Raw genomic sequence first — 24191 nt, 5'->3', positions numbered from 1 at the left:
TATCGATGACACCTATTGTTTGGATCATTCATGATAATGTGTTGTTGCTGATGTTCTTGCTGCTGAAAAGATCGACTGTTATTAAATGTACGCTGAAAATTGTGCTCGTTATTTTTACGTCTGTCATGATAGTAATTTCTATACGGCGCATTGCGATAGGAATTGAAATGGTGTGTTGTCTGTACGTGGTTATTTCTTTGCTGCCATGCGTTACTATTTGTTGGAGCTGGGACTATACGTGCACGCGGCGAAACATTAAAGTTTGGTTGACCTTGTAGACTGCATTGTTGGTTACGTATGCTAAGCGGCTGACTTTCATGCTGTTGTGGTGAAAAACATCTATTGTTACAAAAAATGCGTTTGCTGTTAATTTTACACATACTGATGATTACGATTTTATCTGTAATTAAAATTACGGCGGTAGTTGTCATTACGGGAGTGCCTACTGAAAGTTGTCACATTCGGTAAAATATTTGTCATATCCGGTTTTCATTACTCGTTTCTTAATACTACAAAGAGCAATAGTTAAAGAGCAGTTTTGATAGATATAAAGGATAGTAGAAGAGAAGGCAGTAGTGCAGAAAACTAAAGATGAAACAGCACTACTACAGCTCGGGGCCCTATGCTCGCTACGGCACATATTCATTAAAGCGTAATGAATCCCCTGAGGTCAATTACGCACTGCAAATAAATTTTAGCTTTTGCGTTACAGGCAATAGCGGTATAAATTCAAAAGCAAATAGTTGTATCCATGTTAATTCTAGTTTCTGCATTATAGGCAATGCTGTTGTAAATACAAAAATAAATTGTCGCATCTGGTTCAAAGCTAGCTTCTGCATTACAGGCAATAGCGGTGAAAGTACAAAAACAAACAAAGCGTGTACCTGTGTTCTGTCATTATTAAATTCTTTACATTTTCTTACAAATACAAATTGCTTATTATCAACGCTCTCGTCACTGAATTTGAGAATACGTTCGGGTTTGTGTGAGAATTTGTTTGTCTGTGTCATTTCGGATTTCAAGTTGCGTAGCTTTTCATATTTTAAGTCGCGTAGCTTTTCGGATTTTAATTCGCGTAGTCTCTGTAAATTGTTCACATTATACACGCTGCGTGAGTCAGACAAATGCTCGCAACGTGGCGGATTCTGTGACGAATTGGTGACTGAAATAGTTTTCAACTCTGTTACTGTAACACTTTCGTCAATTTGGTTGATCTGTCGTGCAAATTTCTCGTCAGCTTCCGTATTCGGAGTGTGTGAAACTTCCACTGACTCTAAATTAATCTCGTCGCGAATCTGTACTGCGTTTTTAAGGCATTGTTCAGTGACTGCATTAATTTCGTGTATCTGTGTTTCGTTTGCTGAACATTGTTCGGTGACTGCAATAATCCCGTCTTTATGTGATTCTGTTGTGTCTACACGTGTGCTACTTAATTCTTGTGCAACAGTGCCAACTTCTTTATTACTGTTTTTAGCACAAGCCTCAGTATCCTCACGTAATTGTACTTTAGCGTCCTGACATTGTACGGTAACAGCTGTAATCTGTTCGCTAACTTGTTTGTTCTGTTCATTAAGGTTTTCTTGTTTGTCTTTCGTCAGTTTGAAACTTTCATTAATTGTTTCGCTAAGTTGTTTGAAATGGTTGTCGAAAATGTCGTTCTGTTGTTTGAACATTTTATTTAGTTCTTCACTGAGTTGTAGTAAAAATGCGATAACTTGATCCTCAGTAACATTACCCATTTGTTGTGCCAATACTCTAATTTCATCCTTAGTAACATTACCTACTATATTCTCTGTGCTGTTTAGTGGTGGATCTGGAACTTTCTCGCTTACTGTAACCATTTGGTTATTCTGAGATTTAGAAAAAGGTCTGCTTACCGAATGTGCACTGTGCGTCGCTATTTCAGAATTAAATGCATCTGTCGTACTCTTAGTACGCTGTCTATTTTCACTAGAAAAATTTGTTTGTATGTTACATGAATTTTCCAAATCGGGTGTGTTAAGCTCGGCAGCGCTCATTACAATAGAGCGTCCCGCGTCATCAATTGTCGTCAAATTAACAGACGAGACAATTGAGTTCGTTTGTTCATCATTAATATAAAAGTCATCACTAGTGGATGTAATGCACAGATTGTTAGTGAACGCAGGATTGTCATCATTACACTGCGTGTCACATGTCCTATCGGTAGAGTCGTTTGAGCCGGTAATTTCGTTCGTAATACCTCGCGATACACTATTCACAGTCTTTCGCGGCATTTTTGCAACAGTCACAAATATTCACAAAACAATAAGCACAAATGCAAAAGCAACACACAAATACAATAGAGCAACGAATTGCCGTTGACCTGTAGAAAAAAAGTTACAAGTTAATAAAAGCGTTGCGCCAAATCCTAATTATATCTAAGCAAACAAGAGCAGATATCTGACTGTTGTTCAAAAGACTCTCAACGAAATACGATCCTGGACTGGATGTCGCCAAGTCTAACCTCCCCACAAAAATTTAGAAAGAAAGAAAGAAATGTCAATATTTAATTATGAGTGCTAATGGACACTCCTCTAAGCGTAACCTGCCCACAATGAAATGTACTGACAATGGCAACAAAAATGTGAAATTCGCAATCTGACTCAAATATAAATTCTTCACAAAATTTAAAGTCCGTTCAGTGACAAGAAAATACAATTAAACCGAAACATCGGTCTTTGGCCCTGTGTAAAACAATCAGAGTTAAAGTCTTACCTCAGAATAAATGGATGTCACATTTCTGCTCTTGTTGTTGCGCACCGCTTGGAGGAACTGCATTGCAAATAATAATATTCTCTTTTTTTGTGATTTTACTAAAAATTTTCTTTTAAAGAAGTGGAGTGAAATGGGAAGTGCAACGAAATCTTTAGTTCAATAAAAATTAAATTTTTGAAAAAAATGCTTTTGAAATAAAAATTATTATTGGGGACTTGTTGGAGAATAGTTACAATAAATAAAATTTTTCATTATCTAATAATTATATTAATTAACAGTATACCTTATTCACCATCTTGACCAGTGTTGCCGACCGCTCTCCATGACGACTATTGGCGTACTGCACGCGACGACTACTGACAGAGTACTGCTCTCAACTAGACAGAGCTACAGACTCGCAACGACTGCCAGACTCGCAACGACTAACAGACAGACTGAGAACCGCTCGCAACACTCGCGCGGTCAAGCGCAAACTCTCTGGTCACAGATGCTACAATGCCTCGCCATTGCTGCTATGTTACATACGTGTTTCAACAGGTTCTCGTTTCCTCGTTCCTACTTCGTTTACGTCATACTAGCATGATTCATATGTGAGTCAGTGCATAAAGTAAACTTGTTTAGTTAACGACATCCGACATTTGTATGTAAAGTAAGAGTGCGCCTCCGCTGCTTCCGTCGCTTATAAATAACACTGCAACCTTTCTTAAGGAATTTTCAATGGTCACATAGTTTTTGGGCTGGTTTCGTATACAATTATTTCCCGGTCTCTAAGGGACTTTCGACATAGAGGATCTATGCCGTCATATTTGCCAATTGTTACGTTGTAATTAAAACATCAAATTTTCTACGCTGTTTCGCAAACGCGTAGTTGATGTTTGCAAATACAATAATTGGTTTATCATTGTCATTGGTGCATAATAACCTAAAATAGATATTCTCATATCAAATTAACCGATAATGCATGTGGATACCGTAGGTCTCTTAAACGATAACACTGTTAATTTGCATCAACAATAACACCAGGCATTAAAATTTACTTCACGTTATTCGTAACGACTTAATGATGTATCTAAAATCGGAATATGTTATTGGGCAGAAGATACTAATGTTGGTTACTATTTACAGTGCTGATTGTGAATTAAAAATAAAGGCTAAAGACTTAGATGTCATAAGTCGTTTTTATTAATATAGAAAAACTACGCAATGTGTTTCTTGTCTTTCTATCGGTCGATCATTGTGGGTATCAAGATATATATTTCCACTGAGTATACTAGTAATTTAAAATATAGATCACATAGGACACCCAGAACAAATTTAGCTCAGAAGAGAACCTTCGACACTTTAGTCGTTAAGTTACACATTTATTAACATTCGACTTTTTAAAACAGGACTGCAGCAACCACTGGAAAATCAGTTAATTTGTTTTGGAAAGTGGTTAAGCCTGGTTTAATCGAGATGTAATTCACCCATCCTGAATGCTATTTCCTGCGTAATGGAAAACAGATTGCCGCGGCGACAGAGTGTACGAGTGCTGGGTGCTGTTCTTTGTAACGCTCCCGCAGTGGCTGAACTCACACGGCGCAGCGTTGCTCTGAAACACCTACGTCGCCTGGGACTTGTAGCTGGTGTCTGATGTTTTAGCAACGCATGATGTTTTTCATGGAGAATATAATTTTGCTCCAATAGGCCATAATATCCGAACTCAGAATATGTTCTAGATGGATGTGAGTGAAATTTTTGTGGACCAAGTAGACTTCGGTTTTTATGTGTGTGTAGTGACTTGTACTCTTTCCAAATCATGGGGAAAATATGCTTGGTAGAGAGACCTGAGATAAAGTGTGGGCAAGAGAAGAACTAATTCACTTGCAAATTCTCTACAGAGCTTCATAGAGACTCGACCGGACCGTATCTCCTTATTGAATTTTAGCGATTTAAGCTGATTTGAACACTATTGTGGCAGTAGCCCTTGACTTGTTATTGTGCAGGACAATTCGAAGACGGATTCAGTATTTCAGCATTACTTCTAATATTTTATACTTTGGTTCCTATCTGTGCCAAAAGTTTCTGTATATTATTTTTGCCTTTGACTGTCTTTCTATATAACCTAATTTCAGTTACAATGAAAGTCAGTTTTCTTATAGTCATATTTTATATTTTATTTTCATGAACAAACAGGGTACAGTTGGCGCTCGGTAACCGCTTATGTTCCCAGTAGCGCCGTTATGTTGACCACAGCAAATAGTACTGGAAGGATTGCAGGGATAAGCGAAGTATACGTGGCTGGTGGCTGCCAGAAGAGTAACGCGTGAAGCTTCAGTAACTACCATAGAAACATTTCATCGCTAGATCACACGCGACGCCCCCCTCCCCCCCCCCCTCCACCCCCCCCCCCCTCCACCCCCCCCCCCACACACACACAAACAAAATGGTGTTAAAACGTCAGGTTTTGTTGAATTGCGTTTTAGAAACTGTGAAAACTTAGTCTTACTGTAATTCAGCGTTAGTTTATTTTATACAAGCCATGAACTTATGTCATGAGCTGCACTATTTGAAACCGAGCAAATGTTGCACACAACATCCTTTACTACCAAGCTAGAGTCATCAGCAAACAGAAATATTTTAAAGTTACCTGTAATTCTAGAGGACATATCATTTATGTAAATAAGGAAGAGGAGTGGCCCCAACACTGATCCCTGGGGCACTCCCCTCTTGACTGTACCCCACTCAGACCCCACATCACAGCCATTCTCAACACTGTGAATAACGACCTTTTGCTGTCTATTGCTAAAGTAAGAGGTAAGGCAATTGTGAGCTACTCCCCATATTCCATAATGATCCAACTTATGGAGCAATATTTTGTGGAACATAATCAAACGCCTTAGTTAAATAAAAAAATATGCCTATCGTTCGAAACCTTTTGTTTAACCCATCCAGTATCTCACAGAGAAAAGGGAATATAGCAATTTCAGTTGTTAAACAACTTCTAAAGCCGAATTGTACATTTGATAGCAAATCGTGTGATATAAAATGATCAGTTATCCTTACATACACAGTCTTTTCAATAACGTTTTCAAACACTGATGGCATAGAAATAGGTCTAAAGTTATCTACATTATGCCTTTCTCCCTTTTTATAAAGCAGCTTTACTGCTGAGTACTTTAATCGTCCAGGAAACTGACCATTCCTAAAGGAAAAATTACAGATATGGCTAAATATAGGGCTAACATGTGCAACGCAGTACTTTAATATTCTACTAGTCACTCCATCATGTCCATGAGAGTCTTTAGTCTTCAGTGATTTAATTATTGACTGAACCTCCCCATTGTCTGTGTCATAGAGGAGTGTTTCAGACATCAATCTCGGAAAGGTATTTGCCAAGAGAGTTATATGATTCCGCTTAGAAACTAAATTTTTATTTAATTCACCACCAGTGATCAGAAAATGATTGTTAAATACTTTACATATATCCGATTTATAAGTAACAGAAATATTTTTACTGCTAACTGGCTTTATATCGTCGACCTAGTGCTGCTGACCAGACACTTCCTTCACAACTGACCATATGGTTTTAGGCACCTTACTGTACCGTTTGTAAAGGGATACTGTAGTTTGATTGTGACTACTTCTAACATTTTGATATAATTCTTGCTTTGTTTTACATGATATCCTTATCCCAATAGTCAGCCACCTGGGCTGCCTTTTACTGCTAGTGACCGTTTAGAACGTTCTAATGGAAAGCAGTTCTCGAAGAGCACGAGAAATGTATTATGGAAAGCATTATATTTGGCACCTACGTTATCGGCACACTGAACACCCTGCCACTCTTGTTCCTTGACGAGGTTTAAAAAACTCTTTATTGCTGTTGGATTAACTTTCCTACATAGTTTGTAATTGTATGTGACATTTGTTAGAGTACAAAAGCCTTTTAGTGTTTAAATTCGTGCATCATTGTGTGAAAGGCCATTCACCCTTTTACAAACAGAATGCCCATCTAGTAACGAAGAACGAATAAAAATATTGTCTATGGCTGTGATACTGTTCCCCTGCACCCTATTTGGAAAAATCACAATCTGCATCAGACCATATGAATTTAGGAGATCTACCAACATCCTTTTTCTTGCGTCATCATATACAATATTTATACTGAAGTCACCACATATAACTAATTTCTGGTACTTCCTATAAAGTGAATCAAGAACCCTCTCTAGCTTGAGCAGATATGCTCTGAAGTTAAGATTAGGGGACATATAAACAACAACAATTAGAAGTTTAATTTCACTAAATTCAACTGCCCCTGAGTAACATTCAAATATCTGTTCGGTGCAGTGCCGTGATACGTCTATCGACTGAAATGGAATACTGTTTTTTACGTACATGACCACACCTCCACCCCGCAAGGAACTCCTTGAAAAACAGCCAGCTAATCTGTCAAATTATTTAAGTGGTGCTCAGATATACCAATATTTTCAGAGTCAAAATCTCTAAGCAGTTCACTAACTTTATCTCTCTAATACTTCTTATATTCTGATCAAATATTGTAATTCCTTCTCTATTCGAAACATAATGTCCTCTGAAGCTGATTCCTTTAATCAGGTATACAGCTCAGATGACCTCAGTCTTAAAAAGGTGCAGCTCTAACACCAACTACTACAGGAATTTTTCATGAGTGATCCCACCAACACCCACTACACTGTCACCTATAAGCTTTGCCAGGCTCCCCTTCCCATACCTATTGAGGTGCTGGCCATGCCTAGTGAGACCCGATCTTCTGACAGACTCATCTGGTAGCAGTGAAATGTGACCCATGCCCTCTGCCATCAGCGCCCTCTCCAGCCCCATGTTAACGCGCCTACCACCCACAATAAGACGAGGCCGATCATGACGCTGAAACAGTTGCACGGAGTGCACGTTAGTGCCACCAGTTTGAGCAGCTATCTTTACCAGGTCACCACCTGCACCATATTCCCCGTCCCTATCAAGACTGTTCGTTGCTCCACCCACTATCACTACCTGATCCTCCTTCGTAAAATTCCTACATAGCGCCCCTACGCTGTCAGTTACCTGAGCCAAACCTGCACTAGGCTTCACAATGCTGGTGACCTGGTACTCACTTCCCAACACTTCCTGCAACTGCTGGCCCACACCTCTACCATGCGCACTACCTAGCAGCAGAACCTTCTTCTTTCTGTCAAACTTTGCAACTGGCCTAGGCCTCCTAATCCTGAGGACTGCTGCATGTTCCATACACCTACAGCTACAAGAGGCTCCTCTCCACTCAAGTCTGACTGTTGGTCAAATCTATATTGCATGTACACAAAGTATAACTGTCTGAAAACCTCCTCCTCCTAGGTGCCCTCTTGCCAACTGCCAGTGCCCATTCCCCAGCACCCTTCACCCTCCTCAATCTATCTAGTTCCTCCTTTGCGCGTTGTAACTGCACCTGAAGACCACAGATCTTACACTCCTGCTCCTCTATCAACTTATTTATACTACAGATTCTGCATTCCCAGGAGAGGATCTCGCTAAAATGCCCACTGTCTTCCGCACTGCATTCCCCCCAATGAAAATACTTCCAACAAATCCCATACCGTAACCCACTACTCACAAACCTACTACGGAGCCCACACTTCTCACTCACGGTAAAATTTTACAGTTACTTAAAAAAACTATACGACTGCGTACCCGAAGTTCAGTTACAACAGTAGAACTATTTATGAAACTAACAATAGCGGTCTCGAAATTCTCTCTCTACTAAGGAAGCAACTACTAATACTGCTAAACCACAACTAATACCAATACCAACAAAACTTCACAAAATCATTAGCTAAAACCAAAAATTCAAGCGACCACTGGAACACTCAACGAAGTTCAAACACTGAATGAAAATTTTACTGAAATATTTCACTAGAAAAAATAAGAAACGTCAGCTGAAAACTAAAGCACGAAATTGACTAAACGACTTCTACGCACAGAAAACTCTATGTCACGTTTTACATGTACGTATGTTAACTGATGCATACTTGACTAATATCTGTAGGTGCGAAATGAACATGATATAGCTAATGAGATGTATGCTTTATGTTGTGTTTGTGCTTGAAAATGAGACGATATTGTCTCGAAATTGATTATTCATGCATGAGATACACACCAAAACAAATAAAAATACATTGCAGGCACAAGTGCTATTGATATCCGATATATAGCCAACTGCACGAAAAAAAATACATGTTTCATAGTTTAGGGAGATATCGTGAGCTAATATTTAGCTACTGCAGTTTCTGACGTGTTCACGCTTTACTCTTCTGGTAGCCACGTGCACTCTACATAACCCCAATATCCCTACAACCCAGTGGCGGATTTACACATTTGCCGCCACTAGGCTATTCAAATTTTGACGCCCGTACCGATCCCGGCCATTCGATCCCTACTTCACAATCATATTAATTACAATTTTTAAAATGAAATTGTAACTTAGTGATTTGTACGCTGTCGTCCCAATCACATCACCTTTTTCCTTAAGTAATATGATTGTGAAGTAGGCGATTGATGTGTCGGTTCCTAGATTATTTTTACAACCAACGATTTAGTTAAGATTGCACAAGCAATAATTTTTAGATATATTTCTGAGTTAACAAAAGCTCAATCACATACTACTAATTAAGTGGGGTAAGGTATGCCTTAATACTACTAACACAACAATATACGCAATGATGTAAACGTAATTGTATAATTCTTATGGAGCTTACTTACAGTTTAAAAACAATATATTCAGTTATCCGATAACAATGCGGTTGATGATGACGATGAAATTAAGTGATGAAAGTTTTACAATATCTTTTCGCACGATTTTCTATTCGCAAAATCATCAGGTTTATAGTCATATGAAATCTCGTTCATTAGTTCTGACTCTATACGCAAAAGAGCTAAGGCGTTTAGCTTTTCTTCTCCCTTAAGGTATCGTTGATTTCCCATAGATCTGGATCTTTGTTTACATTTACTGTTGTTTGTACTTGGTCATTACTTAACGTCTGATACTGAGACGCATCTTCAATTGTTACTTATGATTTGTCTACCACCTGTTCGTCAAAAACATAAATATCCGTTTTTTTCAAAAGTAGATTATTCAACAGATGACTGTTGTTGGGTCGCATAGTTCAAATCCGTTTCACCTTTTCCAGATTCTATTGTGTCAGTGCATGTTGTTGAAGCGGTCTTTCAGCACTTCCACTTCGGCTTTTTTTACGGATAATCTTGTTCTTCTTTTTTTCATTTTGGTCTTATTTTTATACTCAGCTCCACTACGTCACTTTACCTCATCATTCATTCTAACAATTTATTATCCAAGAACTGGAGTAAAAAGGACTGGTAGTTTTATTCCTCGTATGTAATTAGCAGTATCTTTTGTTCAATCTTCAGACATTGAATAATTACCAAATATAAGCACAACAAATTTATTTAAGTATGATATAAAGAAGAAATCAAAATTTCTTTGCTTCGCTTCCTATAAAGCTGTTTTTCAAGTTAAATTACGTTTACTGGTTCGTTATGGATGGTTTATTGTAATATATTATGATTACTTTCCTACTGTAAGTTTGTACGCACCGGCGATGTTATGTTATGAAATTATTCGTACAATCTACGAAACACTTTGAAAAATTACATCGTACAACGGGAAAAATGTGCCAGAGAAATATTCATGCATATTATTTAGTCACGACAACTTGACGATTGCGCTTGTGGCGGCACAAGCAGAGAAAATCGGCACTGGTTGAAAGACAGTCATTTGTCTCCGAGTGATGCCAACGTTAAGCTGCCCGTAGATGCGAAGTGGTACTGTACACATTGTTAAGGTTATTGGTGTTAGGACTATTGCAAGTAGCAGACGCAGCCTTCCCTCCACCATTCCTATCCCTTCGATAGCTTCAATGTTGAGGCAAGGCCATTCCCAGCGGCCATCACGCGAATCGTCAAGTTGTGACAAAATAGTATTAGAAATTTCAGGACGCAATCAGCCGAGGCGACTTTTTTTTTGTTTTTGTCTTTGAATTAAATACGGGACGGGACTGCCCCGTATCGCCGCTCTAAAGCTATTTCTCTCGAACGCAGTGCCACCACACGCCATACGCCCACAACAGCACGACCACGTTTCGGCTCGTGCACACAGTTCGGTCAGACACACTTAGCGAATAGTCGTGTCACTCATTCCCGCGCCGCAACTACGAACACGACTATGCAAACTGTAAAAAAAAAAATTACCTAAGTGGTGATCCATATTATGTGTTGAACTGTTTATGTGAACCTAATAACATTTAGGTACATAAATATGTGTATGATGTCCTTAGGTTAGTTAGGTTTAAGTAGCTCTAAGTTCTACGGGACTGATGACCTCAGATGTTAAGTCCCATAGTGCTCAGAGCCGTTTGAACTATATAAATATGAATCGTTTTAATTTCTGTAAGACAAAAAAAAAATTCTTCGCCAAATTTGCCGTCCCTAAATCTGCCGCTCTATTCTCCAACCTATACAGCCTGCTGGTAAATCCACCACTGCTACGACCCTTGCCACAGCCCTCTGCTGCGGCCAAGGTAATGGCGTTTCTGGGAACACAAGTGCTGCCGAGCACCGCCTGTACACTAGTACAGGCCAATAGAAAGACTCTCGCTCTTACATCTTCGTTATGGAACACTGTTGTCAAAGAAACGGTTCGCAGTTACAAAGGTCACATTTTAATTGGAAAATGTATGGGTTCTAATTTCAGAAATGTTTGTGGTCCGACAGTTGTCGTACTGAAAGTACATTGATGGTTCAAAAAATGGCTCTGAGCACTATGGGACTCAACTGCTGTGGTCATAAGTCCCCTAGAACTTAGAACTACTTAAACCTAACTAATCTAAGGACAGCACACAACACCCAGCCATCACGAGGCAGAGAAAATCCCTGACCCCGCCGGGAATCGAACCCGGGAACCCGGGCGTGGGAAGCGAGAACGCTACCGCACGACCACGAGATGCGGGCGAAAGTACATTGACTTCTAGGAAGTACACAGAGATAAGGGTAGTGAGACGGCTCCTTGGATACTTCATATTCGTCAGCCTACCACGTGTTTCAGACTAATGGCACACCGTTGTTTGTTAACTTCGACATTCGTTTTCGCCACGACACCTGTCTGTCTATCAAACATGCTGGTGCCCTGTAAACACCACACGAGCAAGCTATACAGACTTACAGGAACTGGCTGGTACTCAGACAGACCCACCGACAAGTAGCAGAGTGTTCGGATTAAGCGGTGATTAAAGCATAAATGTTGCATGTAGTTTGAAGTTGCTGGCTAACTTTAATAGCACAACAGCCGGCGCTACATTATTTAACCAGTATTTTGCCACTGACTCTACGCGACGAAAAAAAAGGAAGTTGCGAAGGCGGCACGGGGAAGAATGGGTGCCAGGAGAATAGGGATGTTAGCCGCGCGGTCGAGCCCGCTAGAGTGGAGTTCCGCTAAGCGCTGGCAGCCATTTCTCAAGTCTGCCCGCCTCACGGGACTAGCTCACGCATGCCGCGGCCACACACACTCCGCCACGGCCCTTAGCGTCTGCTCAGTACCTCAGCCACACAGGCTGTCTCCCTCCCAATGCTGGGTCCGCCAGCTGCGGCCCGGTAGCCAGTGTCATGTTTCCGCGTGCTGGACGGAGCTGTGCAGAGCTCTTAATGGACGCCGTATATCCCACTCTACCCACTCCACGTCGCCAGCAGGCCCAGCGCATTAGCTTAATGGTCTGAGGGGTCAGGTTCGCACCTATATTTCCCTGGTCCCAACTGACGCAGCGACGAATGCACCCTTTACGTCACATGCTTAAAGCAATCACCTGTTTACTTTCGTGACGAGCACTATAACAAACATTCTTACACGTACATTAGGACTGTCCCAAAATTAAATTAAAAACAGTACTCATCACTCGGTTCTGATCAAGGTTTTGGGGATGTTTACTATGATTTTACGTTCTCAACTGCCCACTACAGGGAAAGTATTTGTACAAATGACACGGGGACATCTATTTACGCTCGATGCAGGAGAAATTCACCAAATTCCTGATTTTAAACATATCATAGATGTTATTAATAATACGTTAATTAGTTAGACTAAAAAATAAATGAAAAGTTTCGTTGCGTGATGTCCTATCTTAACAATATTTTATGTAATTTTTATTCTCTAGGTTGAACGGGCTGTACGGAATGTCACACTAAAGAGTCAGGGACTGTTCGGACAGACAAGATGTGCTGGTAGTGGGGCAGTGTGTGTCTCAATTGGGAACATAGAACCAAAGGAAACGAGATGTAAGTACTATTATTAAATGAATTGTGCGACAGTCCTAGTGTATGTATAACAGTATTTGTTATAATGGGCGTCACGAAACTAGACGCATCAGGATCATCTCGTATAATTATGCCATTGCCAACAAATGATAATTTCAAATGTCAGTAAAAATTCCGAAAAAAATATTATACATCTCTATTTTTAGTCTACAGTATCATGGAGTACTATGCAAACAAAAGTTTTTCTAGTCACTAAGGAAAAAAATCTAACGCTACAAGAAAAATAATTTTTTACTTCAAGCTTTGGGAATAAACAAAAAGCCGGCCGAAGTGGCCGTGCGGTTAAAGGCGCTGCAGTCTGGAGCCGCGAGGCCGCTACGGTCGCAGGTTCGAATCCTGCCTCGGGCATGGATGTTTGTGCTGTCCTTAGGTTAGTTAGGTTTAACTAGTTCTAAGTTCTAGGGGACTAATGACCTCAGCAGTTGAGTCCCATAGTGAAAAAAAATAAATAAATAAACAAAAGCGCTAATATATTTGGACTGAAGGAAATATATGAACAGTCACAGAGTTTATAGATCTACGTACATCTACATCTACATACATACTCCGCAAGCCACCGAACGGTGTGTGGCGGAGGGTGCTCTGTACCACTACTAATCAATTCGTTTCCTGTTCCACTAGCGACGAGAGCGAGGGAAAAAAGACTATCTACACTATGTGACAAAAGTATCCGAACACCCCCAGAAACATACTTTTTTCATAATAAGTGCATTGTGCTGCCACCTACTGCCAGGTGCTCCATATAAGCAACCTCACTAGTCATTAGACAGAGTGAGAGAGTAGAATGGCCCGCTCCGCGGAACTCACGGACTTCGAACGTGGTCAGGTGATTAAGTGTCACTTGTGTCATACGTCTGTACGCGAGATCTTCACACTCTTAAACATCCCTAGGTCCACTGTTTTCGATTTCATAGTGAAGTGGAAACGTGAAGGAACACTTACAGCACAAAAGCGTACAGGCCGACCTCGTCTGTTGACTGACAGACACCGCCGACAGCTGAAGAGGGTGGTAATCTGTAATAGGCAGACATCTATCCACACCAACACACAGGAATTCCAAACTGCATCAGGATCCACTACAAGTACTATGACATTTAGGCGGGAGGTGAGAAAACTTGGATTTCATGGTCGAGCGGCTGCTCATAAGCCACACATCACGCCGGCAAATGCCAAACGAAGCCTTGCTTGGTGTAAGGAGCGTAGACATTGGACGATTGAACAGTGGAAAAACTTTGTATGGAGCGACGAACCACGGTACACAATGTGGCGATCCGATGGCAGGGTGTGGGTATGGCGAATGCCCGGTGAACGTCATCTGCCACCGTATGTAGCGCCAACAGTAAAATTCGGAGGCGGTGGTGGTATGGTGAGGTCGTGTTTTTCATGGAGGGGGCTTGCACCTCTTGTTTTTTTGCGTGGTACTATCACAACACAGGCCTACATTGATGTTTTAAACACAATCTTGCTTCCCACTGTTGAAGAGCAGTTCGGGAATGGCGATTGCATCTTTCAAGAAGATCGATCGCCGGTTCATATTGCACAGCACGTGGCGGAGTTGTTACACGACAATTATATCCCTGTAATGGACTGGCCTGCAAAGAGTCCTGACCTGAATCCTGTAGAACAGATTTGGGATGTTTTGGAACGCCGACTTCGTGCCGGGTGTCACCGACTGACATCGATACCTCTCGTCAGAGCACCACTCCGTGAAGAATGGTCTGCCATTCCCCAACAAACCTTACAGTACCTGACTAAACGTATGCCTGCGAGAGTGGACTCTGCCATCAACGCTAAGAGTGGGCCAACACCATATTGAATTCCAGCATTGCCGAAAAAGAGCGCCACGAACTTGTAAGTCATTTCAGCCAGGTGTCCGGATACTTTTGATCACGTAGTGCATATGCCTCCATATGAGCCCTAATTTCTTGTATCTTATCTTCGTGGTCTTTATGCGCAATATATGTTGGCGGCAGTAGAGTCGTTCGTCAGTCAAATGGTTCAAATGGCTCTGAGCACTATGGGACTTAACTACTGAGGTCATCAGTCCCCTAGAACTTAGAACTACTTAAACCTAACTAACCTAAGGACATCACACGCATCCATGCCCGAGGCAGGATACGAACCTGCGACCGTAGCGGTCACGCGGTTCCAAACTGACGCGCTTAGAACCGCACGGCCACACCGGCCGGCGTTCGTCAGTCAGGTTCAAATGCCGGTTCTCTAATATTGCTCAACTGTGTTCCTCCACAAGAACGCCGCCTTCCCTCCAGGATTCTCATTTGAATTCCTGACGCATCTCCGTAATGTCTGTGTGTTGTTGTTCGAATCTATCGGTATCAAATCTAGCAGTTCACTTTTGAATTTATTCGATGTCTTCCTTTAATCGGACCTGGTGCGGATCCAAAACACTCGAACAGTACTCAGAAATGGGTAGTACTTGTGTCATATATCCTGTCTCCTTTACAGATGAAACACACTCTACTAACATTCTCCCAAGGAACCTCAGTCGACCATTCGCCTTCTCTACTACAGTCTTCGCAACATTACGCCTCAATATTTAATCACTGTATTGTATGAAGCAGGCCCCTACTAATGCTGTATTCGAATTTATGGGCTTATTTTTACCACTCACACACATTAAGTTTTTCTACAGCTAGATTTAACTGTCATTCATCATATCAAATAGAAATTTTTATCTAAGCCACCTTGTGTCCTCTTACAGTTAGTGAACGAAGACAACTTTCTGTCACCATAGCATAATCAGCATAACCTACCCCGTATGCTCGTACCTTCTTTAACAACCTGCAGTGGGACACCACGCAAATGATTTTCGGAAATCTGGGAATATGGAATCTACCTGTTGCCCTTCATTCATAGTTCGCAGGATGTCATATGAGAAAAGGGTAAGCTGAATTTTCCACGGGTGATGCTTTCTAAAACCGTGCTTATTCGTGGACAGAAGCCTTTCCGTCTCGAGGAAATTTATTGTCCTTAACTGAGAATATGTTCAAGAATTCTGCGTGAAGCCGATGTTAAGACTATTGGTCTGTAATTTTGTGGATCCATTCTTTTACCCTTTTATATAAGGGAGTTAACAGCGCTTTCTTCCAGTCACATGGAACTTTGCGTTGGGCGAGATATTCCTTATAAACGTAGGCTAGGTAAGGGGCTAATGCCATACACTAAAACGAACTGGGATTCCATCCGACCCAGAGACTTGTTTGTTTTCAACTCTTTCAATTGTTTCTCTAGGTAGGGTTGCCTTCTACCATGTCCTCCATTATGGGGCCTGTGCCGAGAACAAACGACGGTATGTTTGTACGATTCTCCTGCGTGAAAGATTTCTTAAATCATGTGATACATACTTTCCAATTGGAATATAAAAAGAATTCCGAGATAAGAAATAAAACACCGTAAGAGGGGTCAACCTGTTTTGCCTATGTAACAAAATTGTCGCAGATGAATTTGCTCCAGCGAGAAAGTTGCTAAAAAATGTACAATTAATTCTGATGATTTCTCAAGCATCATTATTGCATCTCGTGACCACCGAAAGCAATTGTTTTCGAAAGTAGTTTCATTCTGCAGCAGGATTTTTGTTTTGACGGCTCGCCGTAGTACGACAAGGAATATTTCCTACCTTCCGAAAATTTTTTATTTGCAGCAGTTGCTGACCCTTCATTACTGGAACACATCACCAGAGACACCGATGTATCCTATACAAAAGTAGCTGTAGGCACTTTTAGGCTACTATTTTCGATCAAGTCGAGCAAAATATATTTGTTCGTATGGTTTTCTGAATTCCAAGTTTTATCTAAGTGGACTACAGGTCTATCGTATTCAGCACGCAATAACTCCATTGTATACAAAAACTTTGCTCTTTCTCCTGTGGTGTCTCTGCATTGCATTAAAAGTTTTCGTCGAATCTCGATCGAGAACCACGAGTAGAGAAGATAAATAACGGAATACTCTGAAACAAAATACTAATTTTTCCACGGAGATCCACCAGTGTTTCTCTAGCCGCCGGACGCTCTCCCGTGTCGTAGAAACCAAGTAATGTTGTATGCACTAATTTTCCGGTAGAACAGTCAAATTCCTTAGATTTCTGTTCAAATGGGTTCAAATGGCGCTGAGCAGTATGGGACTTAACTTCTGAGGTCATCAGTCCCCTAGAACTTAGAACTACTTAAACCTAACTAACCTAAGGACATCACACACATCTATGCCCGAGGCAGGATTCGAACCTGCGACCGTAGCGGTCGCGCGGTTCCAGACTGTAGCGCCTAGAACCACTCGGCCACTCCGGCTGGCCTTAGATTTCTGTTCTTGTTTAGATCTCTTTCTCGGAGACTCAAAACAAGCACTCACATCTGGAGAGTCTGTCGATATAACTGTACCAGCAATACGGCATGCAGTTGATTCACAAATATCACAAGCTTTGTACAACATTTATATTATTCCTAGCTTCTTCAATATTGGCCAGACCATTTTTAAAAAATCACTATGTTCGATATGACAATTTTAGTTTGATTTCGGAAGTCTAGTTCCTTATGTAGACAGACCGCTGTGCTACTACGCGTAGGCCCTTTCTGATTATATCTGGCGCTGAGGCCCTTGGCTGCTACAGTGTGTATGTGGCAACCAAAGACCTTGGAAACAAAGCTGTGAAGTGAAAAGTTGACAGTGTTACGCGCCTGATGATCGCCAGGCAGTGGGTATGATTCTGAGCCATCCATTTTCACTATGACCACTATAGTATGTATGCAGAGTAAAGTCAATGACTTGCTTGATATGTGCAGTGTACCTGTGCCGCTGTACAGTCGCCTTAACTCCAACTAGTTCTACTTTTCTAAAAATGCGTATGTCTCTGATGCAAAGCCGCAATGAGCAGTAATGCAAGATTCTATGTCGTTTCACAACTGTAGCCTGGTAACGCCGACATCTTGCCACAATATTTTGTCTGACAGCTAGGACGCCCACCTGAAGATGATTGAATGGTTGTCAGCCGAAATATTGCGGCAAGATATCGACATCATTCAGATGCAGCCCTGTGTAAAACCGCCACTGTTTTTTGAGAGTTACCTCATAACTGCCATCTGGTTTCTGTACAATTTGTAAATAGCCTTTCGCTCCCTGTATTTTACCCCTGCTACCTTTCAAATTCTGAAGGTGGCAGGGGTAAAATACAGGGAGCGAAAGGCTATTTACAATTTGTACAGAAACCAGATGGCAGTTATAAGAGTCGAGGGACATGAAAGGGAAGCAGTGGTTGGGAAGGGAGTGAGACAGGGTTGTAGTCTCTCCCAGATGTTATTCAATCTGTATATTGAATGGTTCAAATGGCTCTGAGCACTATGGGACTCAACTGCTGAGGTCATTAGTCCCCTAGAACTTAGAACTAGTTAAACCTAACTAACCTAAGGACATCACAAACATCCATGCCCGAGGCAGGATTCGAACCTGCAACCGTAGCGGTCTTGTGGTTCCAGACTGCAGCGCCTTTAACCGCACGGCCACTTCGGCCGGCTAATCTGTATATTGAGCAAGCAGTGAAGGAAACAAAAGAAAAATTCGGAGAAGAAATAAAAACTTTGAGGTTCGCCGATGACATTGTAATTCTGTCAGAGACAGAAAAGGACATGGAAGAGCAGTTGAATGGAATAGATAGTGTCTTGAAAGGAGGGTATAAGATGAACATCAACAAAAGCAAAACGAGGATAATGGAATGTAGACGAATTACATCGGGTGATGCTGAGGGAATTAGATTAGGAAATGAGACACTTAAAGTAGTAAAGGAGTTATGCTATTTGGGGAGCAAAAGAACTGATGATGGTCAAAGTCGAGAGGATATAAAATGTAGACTGGCAATGGCAAGGAAAGCGTTTCTGAAGAAGAGAAATTTGTTAACATCGAGTATAGATTTAAGTGTCAGGAAGTCGTTTCTGAAAGTATTTGTATGGAGTGTAGCCATGTATGGAAGTGAAACATGGACGATAAATAGTTTGGACAAGAAGAGAATAGAAGCTTTCGAAATGTGGTGCTACAGAAGAATGCTGAAGATTAGATGAGTAGATCACATAACTAATGAATAAGTATTGAATAGGATTGGGGAGAAGAGAAGTTTGTGGCACAACTTGACTAGAAGAAGGGATCTGTTGGTAGGACATGTGTTGAGGCATCAAGGGATCAGCAATTTATTATTGGAGGGCAGCGTGGAGGGTAAAAATCGTAGAGGGAGACCAAGAGGTGAATACACTAAGCAGATTCAGAAGGATGTAGGTTGCAGTAGGTACTGGGAGATGAAGAAGCTTGCACAGGACAGAGTAGCATGGAGAGCTGCATCAAACCAGTCTCAGGACTGAAAACCACAACAACATAAACCTCAGAAATTAGCAGTGAAAGGCAGCCGACGGGTCCTACCATGCAGGCACGCTGATTACAGCATCGTTGTTGTTTACACTGCACGTGGAGCACGTGGCCAAGCGGCGCAATATTGTAACTGCAGCAGGAAAATGGAGCTTTGCGGGGCGAGGCAAGCCGTTACCACACTCTCAGACAATGGATTTGTTCTACCGAGCACGACTGGAAACAGTTGGCCGCGAACAGCTAAATAATCATTAATTTTGCATAGTGATTGGCAGTCCTGCAGTGCCTACAGGAACGACAGGGCCACGCTGGACAATCAAGCGACATGGGATAGTACGTAGCTACTACAAGTTTATTCTTCCACCGCCATATCTTCTGGTAGTGCCAAATCATCCTTTTTCGACGTGGTACTGTTCTGTCTGGAGTGGGGGATGCCTCCTGTCCTAGTGCAGCAGCTGCCAGACTTCTGTCCAGGAGAGCAATGGAAGGAGATCGGGCGGTGTACCAACCAGTCCTTCCATGCTGGTGCGGGCTCCTAGACGCCATGCACCGTCACTTTCTGTGGCCAGCTCCACCATCGGAGGCTGACATCCCCTGCGAGCAACTTGGCAGTCTTCAGCATCACTGGCACCGACCTCGTGTGACGGAGACCCACCCACTTACAGGGCCGCGCGCGGCTGCATAAGCTACCGGAGTCAACAATGCTACGTGTCACCGCGCGGTACCTGTAACCTCGCTGCTGCCACGCACCGTCCTCATCACTTGCTGCGAGAGGGCGTGGCTGCCACCTTCACTGAGATGTTACCAGTGTACTCCAACGAGTGCTAACAAAATATTTTGACATTTGATGATATCTGACAAAGCTGCGGTCGGCCTTTTCTCACGACGCCGCTGCACCACCACGGTCCAACACTGCACAGAAATGGTCCTACATCCACAGAAAGCTTCACATGAAACCTTTTGGAGTACGCATTACTCCAGGAAAACGTGAAGAATCACTAATGGCAGAGATAACTGTTTATCCTTCAGGAAGTAGTGCTAGTTAAAACTAGAAGAAAATTTCTGATAATCAAATGACCGGAAACCGATACTTTTTAAGATACGGTCCTAACTGTCATTACCACCTTCCTCTTACACAGAAGGAGACACCATACGCAGCGCTGTTTGTGGATACCACACGACCAGAAATATCCTTCAACCCTTCTTCACAGTGAACCACGTTTTTTTCAAACACGTCTTGCTCCATTCGGATTGCGCCCCATACATTGGTCACTGGCTCCTATTAAGTCTGCACGTTGTCGATTGCTTGGGCATTCAACAGTGCTTTTAAATGTTACCATAACCAGAAATCAAACGGATTTTCGGGGCCAGTGAACGAGACGCCCATGCCATTCTACCGGACCTTCTCGACCAATCCATTCTTCATAAAACACTTTGGTGAGGTATTGTCGCGCGGTCCATAGAATACGGAGCGATGCCCTGTCGTGCGCAAATCAGAACTGTTGTCCTGCGATAACGCTGGTAATTCATCGTGCAGAAAATCTGCTACCTGTCTGGTAAAGTGTATGGCCTCATGAATCTGTCACCCACTGTACCTGCCCATACTCTGATAATGAAGCGATCCTGATTCCTCACCTCCAAGATTGCATCTACGCTAATGTGCGTCTACGGTAATTTATTAGGTTGGTTCGTAGGTTCGTAGCGCTTCTCTGTAAGTTAAATAAACACAAAAACATATAACAGAGACTTTATCCATTCATAATATATTCTCCTTCACTGTTTACAACAGTCTGTCTACGCTGGGATAAATTTTCGATTCCACGACTGTGGAAATCATGTGGTTTTGAGGCGAATAACTCATCGAGACATGTTCGTAGAGCATTTTCATCAGGAAATAAATTTCCTTGAAGGTTGTTCGATAGAGAGCGGAAAAGGTGAAAATGTGAGGACGCAAGATCAGGCGAAAAAGGTAGGTGCGGAATGACTTATTAACCGCAATTCTGTACAGTGTTTTTTGTCAGTCTAGCAGAATGCAGGCAGGCATTATCGTGGAGTAACATCACTTCACGCTGTCGTCCTGGTCGTTGTTCTTGGACTGAGTCTGCAAGACGTCTCACTAGTTGACAATAAATGTCAGCAGTGATGATTATACCTCGGGGAAGCAATTCGTAGTACACTGCACCGTCGCTTTTCCATCAGATATCCAGCGTGGGGCACAGAGTAACAGGATACAAAGAAACACAGCAGAGGAAAGGAAATACAGTACTAACCTGATTACAGCAGATGTCGAAAGTGACCGCAATCATCTCTTGGCAGATTTGGGCCCTGGTCAGCAAGTTGCTGAAGGCAGATCGAAGCTGGAGTGCTGTAATTGCTTCAGTCTCATCAGAATTGCAATTCTTGAAGAGTATGGGGGTTGTTGAGATACACTTTAGTCTTGAGGGCTCCCCAAATAAAGTAATCGCATACTGACAGACCAGGTGACATGGGAGGCCAGTTAGGGCCACGACGTCTGACCTCTGCTAACAACACTGTCAGGGGTGACGATTGTGTAAATGTGCTCCAACTTTCGGCCAGCTGAATGTGCAGTTGCTCCATAGTTTTGGAAGTAAATGTTGTTCTTTTCCTCCTCCGTTAATGCTGCTCTTCGTCCAAGCCACTTGTATTTGTCTCACCCTCTACAACATCATTTGTGGATGCGCGCAGGTCTTTGTACGGTGAGTTGCTTCTGTTTTGTTTTTCCTTATCTTAACATACGGATATGATTTCTCGTCACCAGGAGCGATACAGGACAGGACTTGTCCATGTTGTCACGAGCCAACTGATGACGAGTAAGCAGACATGCACTATGACCACGCTCTGATTTTAGTGATTTTGGCTTAGAGCACGCAGTACCCATACGCCCGAATTATGAACCTTCCCCATTGCATACAAATGTCACACGATGGTGAAATGAACACAGTTCATCAGATTTTCCAGTTCTGGAGTACGCTGGCGTGGATAATTGTGGATTAATGTGTTTACACGATCTTCTTCAAACCCCGAAGGTTTTCCTGAAAGTGAAGAGTCACTAATGCCAAACGACCCTGCTTAAAACGAGGAAGCAATTTTCTTGCCGTGCTCTGTCGAGGACCCGTAGATCGCGCAAATGCCTGTACTTTCCGCCAATTCTCGACGCTGGTCCCGCACGTTGTCTATGCGAAAACGCTCTCTTATAGCCAGCAGTTCATGTGAGCAAAGGGATGGAAATCGGTGGGAAAGGACTGTATGGTTGATGATAAAACACGTCTCAAAAATAACGCTGTAGAAGCGTCTTTGTTGAAGAATATTGTCGTGAAGAAGGACATTCCTTTCCTCTTGTTCTGAACTGCCCTTCGTAGAGGATTTTCTCGAATCGCGTGATCCACTGGTTGACACTCGCTTCCTTTCCTGACCGCCTGCGTCAGGAACGTTTCCTATGTGTGGAATTTCATTGCAGCGGGCTGCGTAATACGCTTGTGTCATTCGCTGCACGATGCGGGCCACAGGACGCTGAGTGAACGGTTTCCTAAGCGCGGGGTCGTCGGAACATAAAAATTGAAAGTGTTTTTTAATATAATTTGAAACCTGTACATGACAGTGATACGGGAACTATCGTCTGACACTTTTTAATTCAATTAAAATTTTTTGCTGTTGAAATAGATAAATATTTAAGCTTCTACGAAAAGTTGTTTTTTCGCGCTACTCAATATTTTATCACACAACATCTCCTAAACTACGGATCGTACAACAACGTAATTGTGTAGCTTTCTTCAGTAGTACATGTCGATAACGTGTGAAAACTTTCTGGCTAACAGAGTAAATAAAAGTGAAGTAATGAATTAAAATGTGACATATGACGTGGAATTTTCAGCAAACCAAATTCCGAAATATAGTAAGGGAAAACATTTTCCCTTTGCACTTTTTTTTCCAGAAAGGTTTGAATTTGTTTTCACACTTTGCTTGAAGTCGGTGGGTACGGCAGTTTCGCCTAGACGAGAACAATACTGTGCGGTTGATAGGCGTGACGCGAGTTCCAGCACGTTGCGAGGAACATTTTGCTATTATAGGTGCAGTGCAGTGTGGGGCGACAGTAGTAGCTGATGCAGCGAAGGAAAAAGATGCAGCGCAGTGATCGATCTAAAAACCGATAGAACATGGAAGTTGGGTAAGAGGAGGAACACTGTATATTATTGGGAAGAGAATTGGAAGCCCAAAGCACTCGCAAAAATGTTCTTACATTGTGAAGAAGAACCAGGGTATAACATTTTAGTAGCAAAACAGTTGCTCGACTATGTGGAGGAATGCCATTTCCTACCGACTTATAGCGCAGTCGTACCAGAAATTAATGAACTGTCCAAGGACAACATGACAGCCTTGCTAGGAGTCGGCAGTTACGCCAAACTGAGGGATTCATTGTGAGGAGCGGGTTCACTGATTGCTTCAACTGGCCGAAATATAATAGTCGATTAGAGTAGTCGTCTAAATAACAACATCTAACTCATTATAACCGTGTTTAAAGGCCCAGTATAAATATATTTGGAAATGTATTACACTGGACATAATTAAAGACATTTCTTTTTACATGTGTAAAGCTTTTTTCTTCCGATTTCTGCCCAAATTAACTCCTTTGCATCTAGTTTTTCAAATCGGTGTCAGCCACGTCCCACAAAATACGTTGTACGGATGCCAGCTTAATACTC

This window comes from Schistocerca piceifrons, chromosome 1, assembly GCF_021461385.2.
Source record: "Schistocerca piceifrons isolate TAMUIC-IGC-003096 chromosome 1, iqSchPice1.1, whole genome shotgun sequence".
NCBI lineage: Eukaryota > Metazoa > Arthropoda > Insecta > Orthoptera > Acrididae > Schistocerca > Schistocerca piceifrons.
Note: the sequence above shows the minus strand (reverse complement) of the source record.